The sequence below is a fragment of the Balaenoptera physalus genome (assembly GCF_965194825.1).
Source record: "Balaenoptera physalus genome assembly, chromosome: 5".
NCBI classification, from domain to species: Eukaryota; Metazoa; Chordata; class Mammalia; order Artiodactyla; family Balaenopteridae; genus Balaenoptera; species Balaenoptera physalus.
In genome coordinates this window covers 33,150,254-33,171,266 of record NC_138884.1, presented here as the reverse complement: position 1 = coordinate 33,171,266, position 21,013 = coordinate 33,150,254, and the positions used below count along the sequence as shown (strand labels likewise).

At 40.9% G+C, this 21,013-nt stretch overlaps 1 long non-coding RNA gene across 2 annotated transcripts in view; it reads left to right on the top strand.

Moving 5' to 3' along the window:
- LOC309661627 overlaps window positions 1-20,432 on the top strand; it is a 41,496-nt gene extending 21,064 nt beyond the window's left edge. The window contains exons 2-3 of one of the 2 annotated variants that reach the window (XR_014264114.1): window positions 4,447-4,580; window positions 13,944-20,432. This is a non-coding gene — a long non-coding RNA (uncharacterized lncRNA). Of the gene's footprint in view, window positions 1-4,446; window positions 11,196-13,943 lie in introns of those variants that run through there. The other variant, XR_014264115.1, reaches the window with a different exon arrangement.
- The last annotated feature ends 581 nt before the right edge of the window (window positions 20,433-21,013 follow it).

Below are 21,013 nucleotides of genomic sequence, written 5' to 3'. Positions count from 1 at the left end.
TATAATAGCATGCTCAATATATATTAGTTTTTGTTGATAATGAAATTCTGAAAGGAAAAGAAACAATGATCTTCCAAGCTATTGTTCCATTTTGCTTTGACCTTTCTTTCTGGTTGAAGGTTCTCAAGTCTGAAGTAGTGTCAATAGCAATTTACATGATTCTATCAAGTGTGGGTTTTTGTTTTGATTCTGTTAAACTAAATGTACTTGAGGGTGAACACAGTTTTTCTCTTGCCACAAGTAAGAAATTAGAAGGAGCTTTGATCATATTTACTGCAGTGGATGATCAAGCGTGCAGGGCCAGTGTTGCAGAGGGAGAAGAGCTCTGTACCAGGAGTCAGGGCGGGCTTTTCTCCAGATGTATAGACTGCATCGTCATTTTGTGTGTTTTCTAAGGTCCTAGTCGTTTAGGGCATGCCAAGACATCCCTCCTAAGGTGAAGGGCAAATTGTTGCATCTAATCTGTATCAGTTTTCTATTGCCAGGTAACAAATTACCACAAACTTAGTGGCTTACAACAATCCGAATTGATTATCTCATAATTGATGCTGAAACTCGGCCTCTTTGCACGGGTGCTGAATCGAATCTCGGCGACAGAGTTTTGGATGAATTCAAAAAGAATAGCTTTATTGCTTTGCCAGGCAAAGGCGGGGGACACAGTGCCCTCAAAAATGTGTGTCCCAGCACCGGGGGGATTTGGTGAGGAGTTTTATAGCAGTGGTTCAAGTGGTTCAAGTTCGGGGTTGCTGATAAGGATCAGGGTGTGTGCAGGGCCTGCATTCCTTTAATCTGGCCTCACATGATCTTCTGATGAGCTTCTGTGGTTCTCGAGGTTATCAAACTGTGACCTTGTGTCTGGAAAGAAAAATGCTTCATCCAATAGTTAACATCTTCCATCTGTTGGGGGTTTTAGTTCTGCAGAAGAGCTGAAAAATATTATGTATCCCTTGAGGTGGAACCAGGACCCTGCCCCAAGGCTGCACTATTGTTCCTTTTTTTTTTGCCACATCGACCCTCCTGCGGGATTTTAGTTCCTCCACCAGGGATCAAACCCATGCCCCCTGCAGTGGAAGTGTGGAGCCCTAACCAATGGACCGCCAGGGAGTTCCCTGCACTACTGTTCCTTGACTGCTCCTCCCTTGTCTCCGCATCCCCTCCCTTCCCTGATTAGCAACTGTTTCAACCTGCCCTTTGGAACTCAGGGAAAAGGTCATGGAGGCTGAAGCCTATTCCGTACAAACAAGAAACGGGGGACACAGAAAGGCTTCCATGCCCAGGAGCCCCACAGAGTCCTGCTCGGTTTCATGATTTCAGTAGGTCAGATGGTGGATTCTCTGCTTGGACTTCCCTGGGCTGAAATCAAGGTGTTGGCTAGGACTGCAGTTGTCCTCTGGACCTGGTCATTTGCTGCTCTCCTCTTTTTGGAGATCCTCCTTTGTTAGTGACCACATAAGGGAGGGTGTGCTGCTAGAGCCAACTTTTAAATGTTTTTAAAGTACATCAGATATGCTGGGTGTGGGAGGCAGAGAGAGGGGAGGAATGGGTGGCCAAGGAAGGAGGAACTTTAGTAAAATGATTTTTAAGATTGTGGGGGCTGTTGGCACAGGCAGGACAGATTTTAATAAAAAAGCTAATAAAATTATCTGTACAAAAACTTTTTTGGGGGGTAGCAAGTGATTGGAAATCTAATTCTATTTTTTTAAAGAAAACAACATGAAGAGAATTTGTTGATGATGTAGTTGGAAAGTTCAGAAGTTCAGGGAACTTCAGATATGGCTGGATCCAGGTGTTCAAACGATTTTGCTAGGACTCTGGTTCTCTCCTCTTAGCCCGGCTCTTTCCTAGCTCTCATGCCACCCTTTGATTTTTGTTTTTTAAATAAATTTATTTATTTATTTATATTTTTTATTTTTGGCTGCGTTGGGTCTTTGTTGCTGTGCATGGCTTTCTCTAGTTGCGGCGAGCAGGGGCTACTCTTCGTGGCAGTGCGTGGGCTTCTCATTGCGGTGGCTTCTCTTGTTGCGGAGCACAGGCTCTAGGCACACGGGCTTCAGTAGTGGTGGCGCGCGGGCTTCAGTAGTTGTGGCTCGCGGGCTCTAGAGTGCAGGCTCAGTAGTTGTGGTGCAAGGGCTTAGTTGCTCCGCGACATGTGGGATCTTCCCGGACCAGGGCTTGAACCCGTATCCCCTGCATTGGCAGGCGGATTCTTAACCACTGCGCCACCAGGGAAGTCCCATCCTTTGATTTTTAACCCTTAATTGATTATGCAACACCTAACTCCTCCTATGGACTCATTGTAGCAGAAAGAAGGGTTTCCTGTTATTTCTCAAGAAGGATTTCATGGATAAGGATTGTCTTGGCTTCAGCCACATGCCTCTTCCTGAATCACTGCAAGGGGGCTGGGGTGGCCTCATCGGCAGGTGGGGTTATATGCCCATTTTTGTAGCTGGGGGGTGTGTGGGGGGGTTGGTGGGGTGGAGTGGTACAGGGCCAGCCCCACCTGTCCTGCATGGAATGAGATCACTGCAGGAGAGAATGCTGTTACCAGGTGAAGGGGGTGGCTGGTGTCGGGCAGGCAGAAACAACCCACGTCCTCTATAGCATCCCTGTGGGCTTAGGTACAGGCCAGGTCATAGGGTGGAATCAGGAGGGTGGAGAAGAGATACTGCCTCATCCACAGGTTCGAGTTACTTGCTTCTGGCAAGTCGGAACAGATCCAGGGTTCCAGATTGTTCAGAATATCTTAGAGTATAATTTTTAGAGGAACAGTAATAACACCCTGGGAGAGTTATTCTCTTCATCTTCCTATATCCAGCTTTTCAGTATATTGTTCATGGTGCCATTCCCCTCATTACTCTGGGGCAGTGAATGAGCTTTCGTCATTCTTCCTTCTCTCTGACTCTTCAGTGACTCGGGTTTGAAAACCCCTTCTTTGTACCGTCGTCTACACCTTCCTGTTTGCTACTCGTGGTTGGGTCTTTATTGTCATGGGCAGGGACTGTCAGGTGTCTACTCGCCAATCTCTGCTTCGAGCCACTGTCAGATGAATCTGATTCAATCTTATTTTGATCATGTCAATTTTCTTCTTTTAACAACCTTCATTTGCTGCAGATAAGTATTTAGATGCACTCTGTATTTCTAACGTGGCATTCCTAGTCCTCTGTGATACGGCTTTGTCTCCTATATCCTGCCCTCAGGCCACCTGTCTGTGTGTAGTCAGTACACATGCCCAGCCCTGCTTCTGCACTGTGCTCACCCCCCATTCTCACCCACAACTGTCCCCTGCCCTCCTTCCCACAGCTGAATCCACCACATCCACTAAGACTCACCCCCAAGTCCAGGCTCTCGCGTGAAGACTTCCCTAATTTTTCCAGTTCGCTTTTATTTCTTCAGATTCTTTCAGAGAAGAATCATCGGACTTCTCTTCTGAGCTACCTAGTATGCACTTCAACCTACTCTCTTGAGTTGTTAGTTATCTTTTCATGATAAATATTATGTTTCTCAACTCACCTCAAGGCAAAGGCATTTGCCATAGCTGTGTGACTTCAGAAAACCTCTCTGAGCATCCATTTCCCCCCCTTTGCAATGTGAACGATGGCTACCATGCAGAGTGGTAGAAAGGATTAGCCAGGATACCTGTAAAGGGCTCTCCCCGTGCCTGGTACATGAATCGAGTGTCACGATTGTTAGCTGGAGGCATTGCTGAGCAAGGGAAAGAAGTCCCATCCTTACGCACCTCCACACCCTTCAGCAACTGGTATGTCCCCTGAACCACGTATCTGAAAACGAGGATTTAATTCAATAAGCATTTTGTTTTAGGTTGAGTTCCCTCAGAAGCAGATCCTGAGACAAGGATGTACATGTGAAGGTTTATTTGGGAGGCAACCCCAGAAGAGCAGAAAGGGAGTGAGAAGGGGAGATACTGAAGGAGAGGAAGCCAAGGCGGGACACGTTCACAGACAGGTTACCACTGAGGGCAGCTGGGCTCCAACCCACTGGGAACCTCTGGGATGCTTTGTAGAACATGTTTAGGGTTGTCTGCCAGAGAGAGAGGAAGCTGGTACCTTTGTCCACCAGAGTACATCCATCATTGACTGCTGGCTGCTAACAGGGGCCCTAACTTCCCCACACTTGCGGCCGATTCCTGCCCGTGGCTGAGTTGCTGCAGTGGAGAGAGTTCTCAGGCAGGGAAATCCAGGGTGGGGTTGCCAGATTTAGTGAGTAAAACTACAGGATGCCCAGTTAAATTTGAATTTTTGATAAAAGACAAATAATGTTTTAGTGTGTGTTATGGGCTGAATTCTGTCCCCTCCCAAATTCATATGTTCAAGTCCTCAGTCTCTCAGAATGTGACAGTATTTGGAGATAGGATATTTACAAAGGCAATTAAGATAAAATGAGGTCACTAGTGCGGGCCCTAATCCAATATGTTTGGTGCCCTTATAGGAAGAGACTAGGACACTGTCGCACACAGTGGGAAGACCACGTGAGGACACAGTGAGAAGATGGACATCTATCTACAAGCCAAGGAGAGAGGCCTCAGAAGAAACCAACTCTACCAACTTCTGGCCGTCAGAATGGTGAAAAAATACATTTCTGTTGTTTTTATACCCTCTAGTCTGGGTTACTTTGTTATTGTAGTCCTAGCAAACAAATAAAGTGTGTGTTACAATATTGTGAGGGATGCAGTTATACTAAAAATACTACTTTTTGTTTATCTGAAATTCAAATTTAATTGAGCTTTCTATATTTTATCTGACAACCCCAATTCAGGGGCTTGTTTAAGGGATAAGAACAGAGCAGTGTCTTCATTTATTGAGTATCTACCATATGTCTGGAGTGGGATTTATTGTGGGAATATGGAATTAATGAATGTCTCCAGACCCTGCTTTGCTTACCTCTCAGTGTTGTAATTAGGCTTGAATGAAGATGTGTTTAGAACTGCTTTGAAAATTATAAAGTACTACACAAACAAATGAAATAAAATTCTTCATTTTTCACCTATTTCCTAAAACTCCCAGAGTAGTGTCTGGTATATAGTAACTGCTCAACAAATATTTGGTAAGTCAAAAGGAATTATTATTATAGTTAATCAAAAATTAATTATTTATTTGTTGATGAATGTCCTAAGACTCAGGTAAGGCTATTTTTTAATATCTTCCTAGGTCTTAGACATGCTTATTTTTAGAGCCTTGCCTCACATCACATCATTCATATTGAAGTGAATATCTCATGTGTGAATCAAGGGATTTTATATATATATGATATATATATTTGCTGTAGGCATTTTTGAATTAATTTTATAATTTTTTATAAATTATGATTTATAATTTATAATTTAGTATTTGAAAAGATTTGTCTATGAATAATTCACTTCAGATTGATTTTTCAATTTAAGAAGGTGAGGAGCCCATGAACTTAGATGAAAAGAAATTCTTATTTTCATTAACTTCAAACTGAAATTTGGCATTTTCTTTAATTATGAATATAAGCTACATATTAACATTAACAGTATCTCTCTCACCAAAAGAAGTCACAGATATATTAAAATCACATTACAGGGGTTACAGATATCTCAAAATATCATTTATATTTATTGTTACTTTAAAAATATAGTAGTTATTAAATCTACTGCTACATATCATTTAATGCATTCATAAATGAGCACATAAGTTACAAATTAGTTTTTAAAAATATTTTGAAAATTTTATTTGAAAATGGTTGATTTTCCTTGTAATATGTTTAAAAGGATTTTTTTTTGCAATGGGTTCCAGAAACTTCACCAGACTTCCAAAGGGATATATGGCACAAAAGTTGTAAAGATCCCCTGCTAGTGCTTCATGGGTGAAACAGCCTAGGTGTGAAGCTTAGGTGACTCCTGCCTGGCTTTGCTTCTTTGTTCTTTTCTGGAACAAAGGAGGCACTTAGCGGACTCAGAAGAATTGCATGCAGAAGCAAGAGAAAGTCAAAGTATGTCTAAACTTTACTGGAAAAATTACTGGGTGTGGAGTAAAAGGACTTTGGATCCAGTCCAGGCTTAATTTTACCATCCTTGCAACAGGTGCATTTGTTCACTGTCAACAGTGATTTACTGAAGGCTGACCATCTGCCAGACCCTGAGCATGGGCTTTGGAAAAGGGTTCAGTCCCTCTGTCACTCACGAGCTGAGTGACTTTGAATAAGTTATTTCATATCCCTAAGCCTCAGTTTTCCAATCTGTAAAATGGAGACACTGATCCTTAATTTATAGGGTTGTTGACAGGATTAGATAAGAGAATGGGTGTAAAGTACCATAAACACATAAAAGATTACAAGTTACTATGAATCACCATTTAGTCCAAGTCCTGCATCAGTGGTGTTGCTAGATGTGAAAGAAAAGCAGATAAAACTGTCTTCTCTTTTAGGGGGGAAAAAAAAATACATGTCCTTTCAAACAATGGAAAAGAACTTAACTGAGTTCTTGTTAGCTAAAATTTCAAGGTTAAGGGGAGAAGTCTTATGACAAATGCATCTTTTTTTCTTTTGATGGTGCTATTTTACCCGAGACACAAAGGGAAAAAAATCCTCAAAAGACTGATAAACTATTTAGTTTACTTTCCTTTATCACTTATTGAAGATATTTAGCTTCTTAAATGCTCTTGAAACATTGTTCATATAATTTCATAAGTCATGATAGGGATTACTGTGAACATATATGAAGGCTAAAATTTGTATCCCTCATCAGCAACCTTACTAAACTTTTCTTAAAAGGTATATTATATTAAAAAACGATAAAAAGCTCTACTCGCAATTATGATTTAAGAGAGCCACTCCACTGTTCTTTTTCTTGATAGTTTATTTTCTAAAAGCCTAAATACAAGGCGTTCTTTTATTTCCGTTTGTATTGTAATTTCTGCCCTTCACAGGTGTAAGCCGTGTTAATTACATTAATCACCACCAGGTTGCGCTGTAGTTCCACAATGGAAACAGACTAGGGTCTGTGAAGAATTCTCAGAGGTCTTAGTTAACCATATTGTTTCTGTTTTTTGAAGCGAAGAGGGGTGGAGACAGATACTTAAAAGGAAAAAGAAAAGACTGCTGAAAATAAAGAATTCCAAATTCACTATGATTAAAAAATGTGATATTCAGCAGAAAAGATTTTCTCTGAGAACATTGTTATAGTTCTTTTAGAAAAAATTGCTCAGTACTGTTAGTTAAAACTATTTTCCTGATGGCAAACAAAACAAAACAAGACAAAGCAAAACATAACTAAGTTTTGTTTCCTATTTTCTCTAGTTGATGGATAAGACTATTTTTTAACATACCAAGATAAGGTGTATTTTATTTTAAAATCATAATGGTATCTTTGATATAAATCAGGCTTTGGAAAATATATGTACGTTCTAACTTGAAACAATTAAAAAAAAAAGTAAAGCTCCCCGCCCCCCCCCCCCCCCCCGCCCCGCCTTTTTTTTTCTGCTCTTGTTTTTCCCAAATGTCAATATTTATGAGTCAGGGGTTGTGGGAAATGTTACCTAGAGCCACAAGGGGCCAGAGTTTGCCCTCTTCGATCCCTGGGGAGTTGAGTATGAGTGCCAGAGGGCAACGTTTGGCTGGAAGGACCCAACCCCTTCTTTCTTTGCACCCTGTAGTATGCCCTTTGAAGTGAAGGAAAATTCTGTGCTCAGCTGTGCTTTGTAAGATGTCAACTCAAGATGAGCAATGCATACAGGTTTCTGTATATCCCTTTGGCATAAAAACAGATGCAGACTTACAGAAAGCAAAAAAGCCAGAATTACGCAAGTAGTTTTGAGATTTTGAGAACTCCTCAGATAACATATTCACAAGTCTAAATTTCTGGGTATTACCTGTCAAATTTATTCAGTTAAAAAAAAATTCTGGGTAAGACCTTTTTTTTTTTTTGCCATATCACTGTCAAAACATCAGTCACTTTAGGTTTAACCCCTTTTAGGATTTGGGTGGTGTTAGTTTTAGCAATTGTAAAGACAGAAGGCAATGACAATGAAACACTCACAGAAATAAGATAAGAATCTCAGAAAATATTAGGAAATTGTGGAGCTTATATTTGTCTTATAGTTGAGTTGCTATCCATCAAGATGATGAAAACAATTCATTATTTAGTCCAATGCCTCTTTTAGTTTGTTTCCTTTCAAATTGTCAGTCATTAGGGGCTGAACAAGAAAATAAAAGCTGAAAATGAACAAGCTTTACTAGGTAGAATATACTGGGAGATAAACTGGAAAATTGGGGCCATTAACAAATGAAAAAAAAAATCAGAAACAGTTTTAAAAACAAAAAAGTCACCAGTAAAATGTTTCTAAGGTCAATTGAAATGCCCTGACATTGATTCTCAGCTTCCTCTTTGTTTTATTTGAAGGCTCTTCTCTTTATTTTTTTCCTAATTTAAATCTTTAACTTATTACCTCCATAGGTGGTTAAGTCTCCAAGTATCTTTTAACTAAGGTTCATTTTTTTTTCTTTATTTTATTTATTTCAACAATTCTTTATTTAGCTTGCTTTATTTTTATATGTCCCACCCAAACACTTAACTGGTTCAAGCACTTAACTGGTTTCCAAAGGCTCCTTGTATAAATAACAAGATAAAAATTCATAGAACATTTTATTTTCCCAGATTGGGAGATAATTACACTTTCATTTTGGGGAAAAGTGTGGCAAAATAATTATTGAGATTAATGAAAAAAGTGATTAGGGGGTATGTTAACATCAGTTTTTTTGGGGAAAAAAATGGCTCTCTGTGGGAAGATACTTGCATTTCATTTTCCAAAAGCCGTTGGCTTTTTTCTCAGTGGTCAGCTAGTTCTGAATGCGTTTCTCCCACTTGCCAGTGGTGTGCCAGTGTTCTGCTGTTTAAATTCCCCACACCTCAGTTTCTTTATCTATAAATGGGGATAAACTATTTAGCTCAGAGACGTTGAGAGCATTAAATTAGTACCATGTTCAGTTTTTCATGAACAGTATGTACCCAGTGTTTGATGATTTCCTTCTGCCTTTCATCATCAACAGGAACACAAAAAACAAAACGCAAGTATATCCACATATTAAACGCCTCTATGGGGGCCAAATAGAAAACTTGTTTAAACTAATTTGTATGGCACCTAACATTCCAGGACATGCCATTCTTGCAACCCCGTCATAGACATGCCTAATGAAATTAGCTTTGGAAACAAGACTTAGAAACCAACAACTTAGAAACCAACATTATAAATTCCTGTAGGTAGACTTAGTATTTTAATATTTTGTTAATATTCATGTGTATGTTTAACATATGTTTATCTGTTGTGCATAGCATATATGTTACCAAACTTAGGTTTGGCTGCTTGTGGCTTGAAAGCCCATACTTGAAGCCCATAGCTTTATTCAGGAGGCTGGCAAACTGGGGAGAAGGTGGACTCGTGTCCAAAAGCCAACTCTGAAGATTCTGTTCGACCATGAAAGTTTTTAAGGGAAGAATCATTTGGGGAGGGGGGTCAAAGTCTTCATTATCTTCCATTCTGTGCATACTTTCTTCTGATTGGCTCATGGTGAGGTAACAGGATGGTGTCCCAGGCATACTGTGCTAGGTCTGAAGTTACCATCCTCCGCCTGGGTAGGACTTTAGTATCTGCAGAAGAACTCAAAGGTATTTTGTGTATATTCCTTGAGGAGGAACCAGGACCCTGCCCCAGGGCTGCACTATTGTTTCTTGACTGCTCTTCCTTTGTTTCTGCATCCCCTCCCTTCCCTGATTAGCAGCTGTTTGAATCTGCCCTTTGGAACTCAGGGAAGATCAAGGAGGCTGAATGAAGCCTATTTCCTAAACAAGAAATGGGAGACAGAGAAAGGATTTATACATGGGAGGGTCCCGCAGGGTCCTGCTCTATTTCATATACACTGACTTCCAGATTGTATATCCATGTGAATGTTTTAAGTTTGTTTTGGGAGAGATCAGTAAAGTATAGTTCTAGGAAGTAATTTCAGATTGCTTCAAAAATGGGATTGTTAAATAAAAATGTATCCTGTAGCAAGCTAAAGAACAGCCAGCTCCCTTTATCTAGTCACCAATAGCATGGAATGCCTGTGGAAAATCAAAGTGAGGATAGCCTATTTTTCTTAAAAAAAAAAAAAAAAAAATATATATATATATATATATATATAAAATATATATTCTAATTTATTTAGATATAAATGTAAATAAATATATTTATTTATTTATATATAGAAAAAATATATATAGAAAAAAATATAAAATATATATATTCTAAACCTTTTAGGAACTTCTTTTGGAATTACCTTTGGGACTAATTAAGGAATCATATTAAAGAAAAAGCTATAGTCTTATTACACTGTAGTCACTTCTTACTTAGGCTAAAGCAGCTCTATTCAGTCAAGTACCATCTGCCTTATTGAATGACTTGATTGTTTCTGAAAATGAAACTTATACAGATGAGAAAAAGATTTTCTTTTAATCGTTCAGGAAATTCAAAGTAATTCCCTCAGTGTGAGGAGGAAGGCAGTTACTAACCTGGAGTCCCAAAGCTGTTTCAAACAATAGCAAAGTCCTTGGAATATTGCTACCTGTTTGAGGGGGAGAGCATTCATCTGCATGGATAAATTCAGGAATGTTTGTTAAAAGCCATTGGCCTTGCCTTGTAGTCAGGTCTTTTGAATGTAAATATCTATGGGGTCAAACAGGGATCCTTTTGGGTTAACGGACTTCCTTTAAAGACAAATGCCTTTATTTAAAAAGGAATCATTGTGAATTTTTAACCAGAGTCCTGTGTTCAGTTGTACATCTTAGAAACTTCTGAAAAGGAGAAAAATATAAAGGCCTTTGTGCCCAGACCAGTCTGCCATGTTCCTTTTACCCACACATGGATTTGTTTAGCGAGTTGCTGAAGCTCTGTGTATATGATTAAATCTAAACTGGTCACCAGGGAATAAAAAAAATAAAGACTATGTGGTCCATATTTTGAAACAGAAGCAGGAAAACAACATGAACGCATTTGAGGATGAATCCAGACTTTAATCTTAGCAAAAATATTAATAGTAACAGGATAGAAACAAAGACTAAAAATATTTACAACCTTTTTGTGTTTGGTTATTAATAAAAATGCGAGATTGGTTAAAAAAAAAAAAAAAAAAAGGAAGGGCTGAAAAGGAAAAGTAAAGCCTCAGCATAGGTATGTATGTCAGATCACATAAAGCTGAGGAGTTGGCAGCACATAAAATCTGTGCCCCAGGCTGAAGCCCTGAGTGGGCCTCCAGGGTTTGGGTGTTTTGAAGCGGCCGCTGTACCCTTCTGGCTGCCATTCTCAGACCCTTTAGACTGAGGGCTGCCAAGCTGCTCCTTTCCCACAAAACTTCAACAGGCTTGCAGTCTGGGCTGGCCATCTGTGCAGGACAGTCCCTATAAAGCTATGCCTTCTTTCAGATTTCCCTCACTGTAGAAACCAGCATCTAGCAGACCTGGGGTCCTTCCATAGCTCTGGAGCTGTGTCGTGTGAAATAGGAAGGGAGTATCCTTGACTCACATTTGATTCAAAATCTTCTTCTTCTGGAAATGATTTTTGGAATTGAAATGGCATCCATTTTTTTCCCTACGAATATGGTCTCTCTTTTTAAATAAAGCCCATGAATAATTTACTTTTCTGCCAGAGACATACTTGCTTTTCATTTTCCTCAAGACCTGACGTGTTGGGAGGCAAACATCTTTGTGCCCCTCAGGGCTGCCTGACCTTATGACCCAATGGTCCTGCCAGGTCACATTCAGGGAAGGAAGGCCTCCCTGATGGGTGGGGGAAGAAGGTCCCCTGAAGTGACCTCACATTTGCCACCCTGTTCTGATGCCAGCTTGTGTCTGGCTGCCTCACACCTCCATGGAAAGCAAGAATTAATAACATAAAGCACAATGTCTGGGGCAGAGGAATTGCAGATGAGTTCTCCAAATCTTGGTAAAACGATGAAATAGGTAGTTGGTGTGATTTTAAAGATACCTCAAAATGTTTACTTCACAAAATATATTCTACTTTCCATTTTTCACCTTCCCTTAGCTAAGGAGGCTAACATTCTTCCTTAGTTAAGTGAAGGAAGCCAGATACCAAATGCCACATAGTGTATGATTCCATTTATAGGAAATAAGAGAATAGGCAAATCCATGGAGATGGTTGCCAGGGGCTGGGGGAGGGGGAGTGGGGAGTGACTGCTTAACGGGTATGGGGTTTCCTTTTGAGGTGTTGAAAAAATTCTGGCGCTAGATAGTGGTAATCGTTGTGCAACATTGTGGAGGTACTTAATCCCACTGAACTGTACATTTTTAAATGGTTAAAATGGTAAATTTTATGCTATATGTATCTTACCAAAATAAAAATTTTTTCTTCCTTAAGTAAAGTGCAGGTTAAATGCAGTAGTGAGAATAATTGTTAAGTCATTTGCACTTACCAATATCTTAGTAGTAGTTTTTAGAGCAATCAAGCAGTCTCTTAGAAGGATTCTGATTATTGGACAAAATCAGAAAATTGTGGTGAACAGGTGAGGTTAGGGTTAGACATGTGAGGAAAAAACAAGAAAGCAGGTCACGGCAGATTGACCTGGTGTAATGGTTAATTTTATGTGTCAATGTGACCAGACCATGGGGTGCCCAGATATTTGGTTAAACATAATTTGGGGACATGTCTGTGCGGATGTTTCTGAATGAGCTTAACATTTGCATCAGTAGGCTGAGTAAAGCAGATTGCCCTCCCCAGTGTGAATGGCCTCATCCAATCCACTGAAAGCCTGAAGAGAATAAAAAGGCTGAGTAAGAAAGAATTCTTTCTCTCTGCATGACTGCCTTTGAGCTGGAACATGAGTCTTCTCCTGCCTTTGGACTTGGACTCTATTGGCTTTCCTGGGTCTCCAGTTTGCTGACTGTAGATCTTGAGACTTGTCAGCCTCCATAATTGTGTAAGCCAGTGCCTTATAATAAATCTCTTTATATATTTGTTCTGCTTCTCTGGAGAACCCAGACTAAGAGAGATTTGGGTACTGAGAAGTGGGGTGTTGCTGTAAGAAATACCTAAAAATGTGGAAGCAGCTTTGGAACTGGGTGATGGGCAAGAGGCTGGAAGAGTTTTGAAGTGCACACTAGAAATATGGACATTAAAGGGCCATTCTGGTGAAGTCTCAGACGGAAGTGAAGAACACATTATTAGAAATTGGAGGGAAGGTGATCTTTGCTATAAAGTGGGAAAGAACTTGGCTGAACTGTGTTCTAGTATTTTGTGGAAGGTAGAATTTATGAACGATAAAACTGGATATTTAGCTGAGGAGATTTCTAAGCAAAGTGTTGAAGGAGTGTCTTGACTCCTCCTGACTGAGGAATGAGAGAAGAGAGAGAGGAACTGAAGAGGAAATTGTTAAGCAAAAAGGAAGCAGAACTTGAAGATTTGGAAAATTCTCATCCTGTCCATGTTAAAAGAAGTGAGAAAGCATGTTCTGAAGAGAGCACTAAGGGTGTGGCTGCACTATCACTCAATCGATAAAAGTTTATGGGATTATAGGAGCAGAAACTCTGTCAGTTTGAACTGAAGGGGACAGAGTGAAGGAAGGCCCTTGGCCTTCTTGGATTCTACAAGACAGGGGCATAGACCTATCTGGCTGTGAGCTTGTGCTTTTCCTAAAGGAAAGGGAAGAAGGACACCAAATTAGATTCTGAGTTCATGAGGACTGCTGCGCCCACTTCCAGGGACCCCTGCCCTAGTAGGTTCTGAAGGCAGAGCACCAAACCAAAGAGGAGTTTTCTCAAGCCTTAATATCTGATGGAGTTTGCCTTGCTAGGTTTTGGACTTGCTTAGGACCTGCCACCCTTTCCTTTTTTCCTATTTCTCCCTCCTAGAATGGGAATTCTGTCCTATGCTTGTCCTACCATTATATATTGGAAACACATAACTTGTCTGTTTTCATAGGTTCACAGCTGAAGAGGAATTTTGCATCAGGACGAATCATCTCTCAAGTTTCACCTGTATCTGATTTAGATGATGTTTAAATGAGCCTTTGGAATTTAGAGTTGATGCTGGAATGAGTTAGGACTTATAGGGCTATTGGGATGGAATGAAGGTATTTTGCATGTGAGAAGGACATGAATTTGGGGGTGGGGGCCAGGGGCAGAATGTTATGGACTAAATGTTTGTCCCCCACATTCGTATGTTAAAGCCTTAACCTCCAATGTGATGGTATTTGGAGATGGGGCCACTGGGAGGCAGTTAAAGTTAGATAAAGTCATGGGGGTGGGGCCTTCATTATGGGATTAGTGCCATTTTAAGAAGGAGAAGGGGGGAGGGGAGAGAGCGAGAGAGAGAAAGACAGACAGAGACAGAGAATAGCTCTCTCTCTGGGCAAGCACACAGGAAAGGCCATATGAGGATGCAGCAGAGGCAGCTGTCTGCCACCCAAGGAGAGTGAACTCTCACCAGACACTGACCCAGCTGGCACCTTCATCTTGGCTTTCCAGCCTCCAGAACTGTGAGAAGGTTAAGCCATCCAGTCTATGGTATTTAGTTGTGGCAGCCTGAGCTGCTTAAGACAGCTGGTGAGTCTCAGTGGGGAAGAGACAGGACAAGAATGAGGTGGGAGTATACTGAAGGCAGATCTGCTCTCTTGTTTTGTTCCAGGCTGGTTGTACCTTGGAGCAGGAGCTCTTAGATTCAGGCAACCGTGTGAGTTTATCAAAATGGCAGTCCTTCTTACCAATCCTCTCCTCCTCATAAGTTCACCAGGCACAGAGAGGCATGCCCCAGCAGAGAGCCCAGTGCTGATGCTGAAAACTTGGCCTCTGTGCATCGGTGCCAAATTGAATCTCAGAGACAGAGTTTTGGGTAAAGTAGAAAAGAATGGCTTTATTGCTTTGCCAGGCACAGTGGGCTTGTGCCTCTCAAAATTGTGTGTCCCAACCCGGGAGGAGTTGGTGAGGAGTTTTATAGCAATAGTTCAAGGGCGGGGTTGCTGATAAGATCAGGATGTGTGCAGGGCCTGCACTCCTTTAATCTGGTCTCAGGTAATCGCTTGACAGGTGGTCTCCTCTGGAATGAAGAATGCTGACATCTTCCATTTGTTGGGGGTTTTATTTCTGTAAAGAGCTTAAAGATATTGTTATGTGTATCCCTTGCACTATTGTTTCTTGGCTGCTCTTCCCTTGTCTCTGCTCCCCTCCCTTCCCTGATTAGCAATTGTTCTAATCTTCCCTTTTGGAACTCAAGGAATGTCATGAAGGGTGGGGTCTGTTCCCTGGAAACAAGGAATGGGAGACACAGAAAGTCTTCCATGCCCAGGAGCCCCACAGAGTCCTGCTCGGTTTCAGTGCTAGCCAGGAAACAAGGCGACTGAAGCATCACCTGTCCATATGTCCCTCAAGAGACCAAAATCAAAGTGAATATGTATTTGAAATTCTCTGACGAAGAATAATCATGTTCTTTGACCCACATTCCTGAGTTATGAATGTACCATAAAGTATTTGGAGTTATTGCAACTATGCTTGTTTACTTCTATTGATGGTTGCTCAATGACTTCTTAATACTGGAGAGAGGGTGGGGCATGGGGAGGGAAAGATCATCACCCCCATATGTTTGTATGGAGAAGAGCAACATCTCCCAAATATGCATCCATTTTCTGTAGTTGTACTTTTCAGCAAACATGAGGGTCCAATGACTTCTTGGTGCTGTGTGTGGGGAAACGCTCTTAGTTTGAATGAGTACCTTGAAGGGGAAGTTTTCTAAGTCACATCTCCATGTTTTGTTGGATTATAAAGAGGCCAATCTGAGGGAGGCCTCCTTTTGTGAGCTCCCTCGAGGTGCGGGGGCAGTTTGGCCCTTGCAGTTTGGCTCTCACTTATCTCTGCAGACCTACCTCCTCATAATCCCCTTCCTTTCTCCGTCCTCCACCCTACACAGCCCCTTGCTGCAGCCACATTGAACTACTTACTCCCCCTGCCAAGAAAACTGGGGTCTTTGAAGAGTCTGTGCTTTGCACATGCATTTCCTTGGCCTGGAAGTTCCTCTCGCCTTCTTTGTTTGGCACAATTTCTCCAACCTTCAAACACTCCGATATTTTATGAGCTGTGAGAAACCTTAGACATCACATCACTGGCCTGCAATTAAATGTTAAGAAACAGCTCTTGGGAGAATCGAATTTGGTTTTCCCCCCCGGGTCTTTTCTTTAGATAGAAAAGATACCATCTGAATTCTTAACTGAACTTGGTAGAAAAATATACAGGAAAGCACTTTGTAAGAGCAGATTCCCTGAGGGTGATTGACCTTGAGGATTCTTGTTCTGTTCTGTGAAATGCAGGAAAAGAATCAGGAACTCCTGAGTCTTTGCCATTGCAGGCCTGAGCAGTCAGTTGTCTGCTACAAAGAGATCCTTAGAATGTGCATTCTTCTGACCCAGCTGAGCAAGGGAAATGGTAGAGAAGAAAAAAAAAAAAGCTCATTACTTTTGCTATTATTCATCTACCTCTGGGTTAAACTGAACAGTGAGATCAAAGTGGTTTGTTTGTTCAACTGGTTTGTTTTTTAGTGAAGTACTTGTTTTTTTTGTTTTGAGGTAGTTTCTTTGGGGGGGATTAAGGGCAAAGCAGAGTGGAAATGACTTGTTTCTACTGTGTAATCCTGTAATAAGTACAGGTTTGTTATAGTCTTTTGGTTCCCATAAAGGGGTCTGCATCCGTGTGTGTGTGTGTGTGTGTGTGTGTGTAGGGATGTGGGGAGACATGAAGCTGAATACAGGGGAATTGTGCCTTGAGAAAGTAAGAGAAGGAAAACGGGGAGTGCTGTGGTGAAAAGTGAAATAAATACAGCAGAACCTGGGTAAAGGGATGAGAAACTCACAAAGGATAGTGGCGAGAAAACATAAAGGTATGTAACACAGTCAGAAGGAATTAGAGCTGAGTTGGCTCTTCAGAAATATTGAATCCATTCTCTTTATTTCACAGATGAGGGAACTGAAATCCAGGGAGGCTCTATGAATTAATGAATTGGTTAAGGTCTGAGCTAAAACCAGTACCTGGGTCTCCTGCCCCATGAAGTACATGGCTGTGTGCAGGGGGTGGAGGTCGGGGGTGGGGGAGAGCTCTGAGCTAAAGACAGGACAGTGATGTGATTTTCCTGTTCACTATTGTTAGAGAATAGTATTTTTAAGTGGCAAAACCATGCCTCTGATACAAATATAAGATGAACATGCATTATAGATTTTAACTCATCAGTTGTTGAGGGAACCAGTAGGATGTTACAGGCTGAAAGAATTCAAAGTAACACACATATACATAGGCAGATAAGGAATGCTGAAATGAATTAACAAATAAATGCAACATGGCATAGATTTTACTGAACTCATTAATTATTGAGGGAACTTGATAAGAAGTTACAACTGGTTGAAAGGAGAATTCACAGTACCACACACTTATACAGCTACATAAGGAATGCTGAAATGAATTTTAACATTAACAAACACATGTAATATGGATCTATCCACAGGCAATAATCAATTGCTTCTATCTGACACAACTAATTTGCATTTCTGTGGACAAGAATCGTTTGTATTGTTTTCAGCTTTCTACAAATTATAGAGTTGTAAAATAGCTCAGAAACAGTAAAGGGCAGATATAATCAGGAAGGGTACAATGAACAGGACACACAATAATCTCCTTACTTTTTTTTTCCAGTCCAAAGTCTTCCGTAATTTCTCCCAACAGAAGTGCGTAATGGGAGCTGAAAAAGATGCTCCTTCATCTCTTTGGCTTGCAAAATTGTTAGCAGTGATGAAACCAAGCTGGTAAAATGGGAGGAGTCAGCGCTCCAGCCAAGGTCCTGCTGCTGGTGCTTTGGGTCACGGTGCTGCCGCCGCCACTGCCGCTGACAGACACTTGCCACCAGCATTGCTAGATGCCCCATCTTGGACTACCCCTCAGGATTTAAAGTCTAGGGCAGGGGCATCAAGTTGGCCCAGGTCCCACGCTCTCACTCCCGCTGCCATGGGCTAGGGAGAAGGACTATCTGATCATTTGGTTTTACTCTGGCAAGCCGAGGCTCACAAGTGGGGACTTCTCTCCAAATAGGAAGGATATGTGATATGTTGGATAGTAAAAAAAAAAGGCAAATATTTATTGCAATTACTATACTAGGGATACACAAAACAATTGGAGAGGCTCTAAGCTTTTTCTGGAGAAAGATAATACAATGAAGTGGCAAGAGCAAGGGTATTAGACCCAGATGTACCTTGGGTCTATGCTGGGCTCCACCATTTACTAGCTAAGTTATTGTAGGAAAGTTACAAACCACTCTGAATTCCAGTTATCTCATTTACACCACTGTTACTATCTGTCTCACAGATGCCCAAGACTCTACATGATCTGGTTAATCGCTGTTTCAGTGACCTTATCTACTACTGCTCTTCCCTTGCTAGCTCTGCTCTAGCCCTGCTAGCTTCCTTGATGTTTTTTGAGCATACAGACACCCACCTGCCTCAGGCCCTTTGCGCATGCTGATTCCATATATCTCCCCACGTGACTTGTTTCCTCACCTCTTCATTCAGCTCTATTCTCAAATGTCATCTTTGCTACAGGAATGTTTTCTCTGACAACCCTATTGAAGATTTCAAAAATTATAATTCCTTCCACCTAGTACTACCTATCCCTTCTTTTTGCTTTCTTTTTCTCCATAACATTTGTTACTTGTCTGTCTCCCTTCTCTAAACTGTAAGATCCACGAGAGCGGGAAAACAAGACGGTGTTTACATGGCTCTGTCCCCAGCACCTTGAACAATGTCTGGCACATAAAAAAAGTGCTCAATAATATCTGCTGGATGAATGAATGATTGCAAAGTGCGTGGCATACAATAGGCACCAAATATATGCTAGTTATTGCTATTTTTTTTTATCAGGCTCTTCTTTCTGTTCCCTTTCCTTGGCCAGCTACCCACAAGCTGACCTGCTTTCCCAGAGGACTTCTGATCTAGTAGTAGAATTTTACCAGTCCAGGACCTTAACCTCCAAATTTCCCAGCTAATCAACGTAAGACAGCCAGACTATTACAGTACTCATTTTAGCAATGATGTTTGGGAGTTCATACTCATTCTGCCCCTGTGTCCGTTAATGTATCTGAACTATGGTGGTGGTACCAAATGGTTTATATGGAAGCTGTGCAAAAGCTTGTAAAATCATCTTGAAAGTGTATTTTGAGGCACCTGAGAGACACAACATCTGAACATTAGGAAAGCTCACTTATTAGTCAGGATTCTCCAGAGAAACAGAATCTTTCTTTCTTTCCTCCCTCCCTCCCTCCCTTCCTTCCTTCCTTCCTTCCCTCAGTTCCTCTCTCCTTTTCTCTCTCTCTATTTATTATAAAGAATTGGCTCGCATGTTTATGGAAGCTGACAGTCCCAAGATCTACAGGGTGCGTTGACAAGGTGGAGGCCCAGGAGAGCTGATGGTGTAGGTTCCAGTCTGAGTCTGAAGGTGTGAGAACCAGGAGAACCAGTGGTGTAGTTCTAGTCTGAAGGCTGGCAGGCTGGAGACCCAGGAAGAGCTGATGTTTCAATTAAAGCCTAAAGGCAGGAAAAAAGCTGTTGTCCCAGTTCAAAGGCTGTCGGGCAGGAATTCTTTTCTTAATCGGGAGATGGTCAGCCTTTTTGTTCTTTTCAAGCCTTCAACTGATTGAATGAGGCCCACCCACACTAGGGACACCCACACGAGGGAGGACAATGTACTTCATTCAGTCTACTGATTTAAATGTTAATCTTGTCCAAAAAACTCCCACAGAAACCTCCAGAATAATGTTTGACCAAATATCTGGGCACCCTATAGTCCAGTCAAGTTGACATGTAAAATTAACCATCTAAGTCACTCTTTTATATGCACCATTAATTCTTTAGTGCCATGGTACAGCTGTTATAAAGAAACTGTGATGACGACAATATCCCAAGTAAAAAGAGATATAGGTCAGCTACCTTATGTAGGTAACCCTATTTAGTGTATGTGTAAAGGCTCTTAACATCGAAATTAGCACAGAGAGACTACAAGCAAAATAAAATCAAGATTGCAACAACTTCATTCTAGTTACTAACTAGAGATTTGGTCTTTAGCAATTCATTTCACCTTTTGGGAATTTGCTCTCTTCTTTTGAAAACTAGGTGATTTTTACTTTTTTATTTTTTATTTATTTTTAAAAAATCCCCATTTTATGAATTTATTTCATTTTTTATTTAAAAATTTTTTGCTTTTAAAAAATTTTTTTATTGAAGTATTAGCCTAAAGTTGACTTACAATATTGTATAAGTTTGAGGAGTGCAGCACAGTGATTCAGTCATACATATATACATGCATATTTATATATATTCTTTTTCCCTTATAGGTTATTACATAACATTGAGTAGAGTTCCCTGTGCTACACATGAGGGAGGCTATAAAATAGGGAACTATTTTATACATAGTAGTGAGTATATATTAATCCCAGCCTCCTAATTTATCCCTCCCTCCCACCCCTCTAGGTGATTTTTAAAGATCCCTGGCAGCCCCAGGATCCTGGGTTCTTGATGAATGAATAAAAGGGGGAGTCCTGTGTGTTGGCCAGCAGCGTCACACACAGTGACACATCCTTGAAGTTGTGTGCATGGTGTTACCTGTATTTGCAACCAAATGACAAAAATAATTCAGCCTGGCCTTTATTTGTTCCCAGTCAGTGGAAAGCGAACAGTTCATGCTAGGAAATATCATGTCTTCTTTATGAATGTCCTCACCCCGAGTCTCTTCCTGCCCCAGTTACCCTGCCCTCACACGGAATCCGAAACGGCTTCCCACCTCACCTGATTAACTTTGATTAAAATGTATTTATGCCGCAGTATTACCTCAGCCAGACTTTGGAAATTTAATCTTGTCATTTCCTTTTTTGAAGTGAAAGACTTAGCCCTGGTCTTTAAGAAAATGTGGAACTCTGCAGTCCCTGAATTCACATTTTATTTAAATCAATGGATCAGGAAGACTTGAATA